A 5,657-nucleotide genomic window follows, 5' to 3' on the forward strand; every position below is an offset into this window, starting at 1 on the left:
TTCTCCCGCTGAGCCGATGCGGCTGTTTTTCTAGTTCATCCCCGTGGTCGGCCCTGACTGTCAAGTCGGAATGTGCCGCAAAGACAGTGAGGATGCTCAATGAGAACATGTTTGTCAGTCTGACACTGAGAAATATGAAATAGTCCGTCTCCTCAGTAATGACTGGATGCTCTTATTTGAGTGATTCTGCCAATGTAAAAAGTGATGTGATATTTCAATAAGTCCTCCAGCTGTTTGTGCCTCCTCTCCATATAACGCATAGCAGCATTTTCTGAATAAGTGCCTCTAGGGCATGAGATAAAGAAAATCTGGGCCAAAAAATATTGGCAAAAATAGCTTTCAATTGAATCACTGAAAAACAAATAACTAACCCTTAATGGTCTGGTTAGGTTAAGGGGTTTTGGAACCAAAGTAGCTGGTCACTTTGTTGAGGTCAATGGTTGTTCATTGCCATGGTTACAATTATAAACGCATAGTTTAAATTATTGAACGCTGAAAGGAACGGCAGCTGTCTCCATCCGCCTTCGTCGGCCGCGTAGACTGCGAAGGCCAAACCGAAATGAGAATGTCTGGTATTTGCCGCCACCAGCGCCTTCTGCCCTTACCGCTGTCGCCTGGCAACGGAGCTGCAGTTGCCCACGGTACGTACGTTTTTCATAGTCGTGCAATGAATCCTGGGATAGGTTCGGTCATGGAGGATCCCCCGTTGGATCCTTCGTTGCCAAACGCAGCCTCCGAAGGAAGGGCCCCCCTTGAATTGGGACAAAGCTAATTTTGCGTATCGGTTTGAAGTTGGAAACAAGCAGTGGTCCCTCAGTGTTTTGTCGACCCATCAATTGACCTCGACCTCGTCCCGACGCATATTTTGCCGCCATTATTACGGCGCCCACAGAGGGCTTTGTCACTTGAATGTAAACATGTCGCTTTGTCACTTTTTCCAAGAACACTGGTGCTGTGGTCTTGCAGGACCGCTAGATGTCGTTTTTACAATAAAACATAACTGCCGGTTGCAATAAGCCGCCTCCACGAATGACACATGGGGTAATTTTTTGTAGGAGGGGAGCCTCTGACATTTATGTGTCACGGTGGAAATTAAAAGTGTGGTGGTCGATGTTAGTGAATGGGCAGATATTGTGTTTGACATTAAGAACATGGGACCATAAGATCTGTGCTCTGTCTCACGCCGACAGTTTATGTCGTGTTTTTGTTATATATACATTTCGAAAAGAAGGAAATCACTGTGCAGTCATAACCTGTATGAAATTGTTTCACTTTTAGCCGACAGCGTATCGGTCGGTCAGTCCACCGCTTTGGTCCTGACACCTGTTGGATGTATTGTCGTGAATTTTTCTGTATTCCAACGCGTAGGACTCTGGCAATAAAGTTTAACCAGGCTCAACTTTTTCTATACATGACATGACACGATGCATCCAAGTTGCAGCATTGGCTTATCGAATACATGCAACAGCACATTGCCTGGTTGATAAATTTATAATGAGAACACTGTTTTCCCACTGTTTACTTCCTGATTGTCACATAAGATAAGATAGTCGCTGCCATGACAGCAGAACCTCACGAGAATAAGTGTGTTTTCTTTACCGATGAGTAGTTCTTTGTTCCCTTTTTTTAAAAATATTTAATCATCATGATGTTTGTTTTGGTTGTTTTAACCTCATCCGCAGACTGTAAGTTATCTGCAGCATGATATTTTTCACTTACACGATAATTGGTAGACTCATTTGTTGAACATTCGAACATCTCACGGCAGCTGGAGCGGCTGCGGCATTAAAATGCAACTGTTTACTGATATACTGAGATGCCTTTTCAGATCCACAGTGCAAAAGTGACCTGTCATTGTTTTTCTGCTGTTTTTTTTCTTCTGAGCTGTGAGTCATGTCGGTAAATGAGCTGCAAGGAGGCTCGGGTGTGTGTGTGTGTGTGTGTTGATTGATTGAAGTACATGTCCATGTGCAACAATTGCTACTGCTCTGTATATAGTATTTATATACCTTTGTTTTTTTATTTAATGTTATTTTTTTGTTAAATTTTGTACATACTTACTAAATTTCTTTACATATTCTTCTGTCCACCCTCCTGCTGTAATGCATCGAATTTCCCCATTGTGGGACGAATAAAGGTATATCTTATCTTATCTTATCTTATCTTATCTTACAAAGAAGCGTACGTCGTATTCTGATGTGCACCCCCCTAAAAATGTAACTACACGTCACGGCGAGACCGCAGCAACTAACTAGCAAACTCATTCTCCTTTGGCCTCAATCTGTTCAGTGGTTGACAACCTTTCCTTTGGCTGTAATTTTAATAAAAGTTGTTGAACATTTACCAGATCCAACACCAACACGATCCAAAGAAGTGTAGAGGAAAGGCCGACTTTCCAGCAGACATTCCTGCACTTTCACTTTTTACTCAACGTTGTGTTTTACTCTTTTAATGTTGTTTTGTTTCTCATTTGCAATTTTCTGCCGCTATTGACTGTGTTTTCCTGAAGTAAATGCGAAGCAAACGCGGCCTTATTGACTGGAAAGTCCCATTGCTGCGCACAGCAGAGGAGCAATTGTGTTATCACCACGACTGCAAGCTACATAAACTTTCATTCTTGGGCAATAAAGCTTCAAATTAATCAGGCAAATCGCGTTGTTGTGTTTACTATCTGTGGCCCAGGCTGCGATGTTTCATCGACGCACAGCGAGCCAATACTTGCAGCGTTCCAGGAAAGCACAGCCGCCGTTTGGAAACAATTTTTCTTTACGTCCTGAAAGAGGAATTGAATGGGGCTTTAGCAGACTCCTCAACAATGTAACATAAATTGAGGCTCCGGGCCCCAGAGGACTCCTTGCCTCCTCTTTCCCGCCACAGTTGGTCACATCTGATGAAAAGAAAAGAGTTGAAACAATTCCTTAAACAGGCAGTCGGTTAATGGGCGCACAACCCAATTGCTGAAGAACACAGAGCTGAAATTCACGAATCTGTGGAACCGAAAATGCGACGGTGGTGTTTTTCTATATTGTAACAAAGAATCTAAAGGATTTCCTCCAACGTAGTGTAGTCTATTAGTGGTTTAAACTTTCTCCCTCTATGGTATTTTACCCAAATGACATAAAAACACAGCCATCAGCCACAGTAATGGACGTATTACTGAACAGGCATACCAGGAACCCAAGATGCATCGAGGGCCCATTAGAGATCTGATCACTGTGACCACAATCGAAGACGGTCTGGGACACAAATCTGGCCGCACTCTTCCAGCGGCGTGAACGCGAATTGAGACTGTTTAATCAGCTCACGTGCTGTGGGCTGCGTCAGTGTTGTGATGAACGGAAGATTTATTTTACCTCTCAGTGTTTCCCATACATTGATTTATTTGTGTCCACCTCTACATAATGATTTTTTTTCTTCTTCACAATTTCAAATGAGTAGAAATATTCATTTCATTGTGGAGCTGTGCGCAGCTTATTGATTCTCCTCAGCCCCGGCGGAGCAGAGATTCGATCCCAAGTGGTCACTCGAGATGTATTTGGAGACCCATCTGAATGCCAGGTGCGAAATGGCATACTCAGAGCTGTCCGCGCGTGATTAGATCACCCGAGACGCATGTTAATGCGTGAAGTACGAATAGGGCCAAAAATACAAGAAAGATGCACGACTACAAATCTTCCTGTAATGTAGGAGGGGTGGTGAGGCTTGTGCCTGTCTGTGCCAAGGGGCCCATTGTCCCACAGACCACCCCTGCTGAATTTTAAACCAAACATCACATCATTTTCCGTCACACACATTCCTCTCAACGCAGAGAAGCACGCCACAAATGAAGAAGCGTCCGTATTAACACTCATGTCATTAAGGACCAGAGGCGTTATACTTTTTTACTCCAGCTCTAATAATGTTTGCATCCGAAATGGCTCAGTAACTAGGAAGACTGTCAAAAGGTAAAACATATGCCTCTTGTTTATGGAACATCAATAATATGGATGATCTGTCCGCAACTTGCTCCTTTGATTAACTCACTTCATTCGGATCTACTCTCATGGGCTTGTTTCAGTCCCGACTCCGATCGATGACCCCTCTGTTTGTTAAACAGTCACATGGTCCCGAGTCGTATTTTTAGCACCAGCAACATAATCATTTATTGAATTGTCGTGCTGATTCCGGATTATGTGGTCAACGCCGTATGTCTGCGAAGATGTAAAAACAACAGTTGGTATCAATTATCAGGATTGTCTACAGTCAGATTCATAATTTACTTATACTGCATCAGTATCACTTAGGTAATTCAAAGCGTTACTATTGGTATTGAAGTAGCCGCTTTTCAGTTTTGCTATTCAGCTCATGAGCCACATGTCACTGCAGCAGCAGCAGAAGAAGAAATAAAGCAGAACAATTACTTTGAGAAGCTTTCTTCATTAAAAAAAAAAAAGGAAAATCTGCCCTCATTCAGAATTGAGACGTGTTATTCCCATGACTTTCAGCCTGAGCTCACTTCATAATGATCCAGCCCTTCTGTGTGAATGTGGCCCGCTTCTCTTTCATATAGCTCAAACAACAGTCACAAATCTCACAAGGGCTGTTAAGCCTCTGCATTGACAGTGATTGTCAGTTACAGTGATAGATTGAAGAAGACAAAGAGAAGCAAAAAGGGGTGATAGGAATGGAGACGTTGTGCTACAAAGAAGAAAGATCGTGGTTTTTACTCTTCTACTTAATCTAAATATTTAAAAAAAAAGACTTGATGAATTAGTCTGTCTATGATAATAATTTTAACAACTGATGCACCAACAGTGGAAGTGGATTAAACCTCTTTCAACTCTCATGAAAGATATCGACGCCGCGGTCTCCAGCAGTGTGCCTTCAACTCTGTTGGAGCAACTTGACAATAGCTCTGTTGAGCGATCATCCAGCCACACAAACACGGGCTTTTCTCTGCAGAGGTCAAAATTTTTCATTCTTACACACTCAAATCTCTCGATGGAAATAAATGCAGTCAAAACCTCAGTCGCTTTTTAGACAATTTAGAGGAAGGCTAAAGAACTACTAAAAATAAACATTTTCAAGGTAATCCGTCCAATAGTTGATGAGAAATTTCCCTCAAAACCACAAATGTGAACCACATGGTGGAACTAAAGGAGAAAAAATCTGGGTATCACACAAATTAATAGGATTCATTGTTTTAGGAAAAAGAGACATTGCACAGGATATGTGAAAACTTTGACCTGCTGCTGGAGGTCACACAAGAGGTGAGGGATCACCAACATTTTGAAAATGTATACAATAGGCAAATTCCATACCATCCAATCACTGTTGAGGTATTTCAACCGACCAACTGACAGACACAAACAGTGTTAAGTTCAAGTTGCACAGGTTGGCTGAAGTATTAATATTCATTGTCTTATATATATAGCAGAGTAGCTGAATGAAGACGTACGAATAAATTAGAAATATAATGCATGTACTCTGATGCATCACATACAATGACCACAATGTCACAGCAGACCACTCGAATGAATAATAAATCAGAACACTTGTGATGAGCAGGATGTACTCTCGGCCTAAAGGACAGACCGTGAGCACAGCGCCTACGCCATGCTGCATACAACAGTAAAATAAAAGAACGGGAACTTTTTAACGGAGATGGGTGTTCGTGT

This window comes from Scophthalmus maximus, chromosome 17, assembly GCF_022379125.1.
Source record: "Scophthalmus maximus strain ysfricsl-2021 chromosome 17, ASM2237912v1, whole genome shotgun sequence".
Lineage (NCBI taxonomy): Eukaryota > Metazoa > Chordata > Actinopteri > Pleuronectiformes > Scophthalmidae > Scophthalmus > Scophthalmus maximus.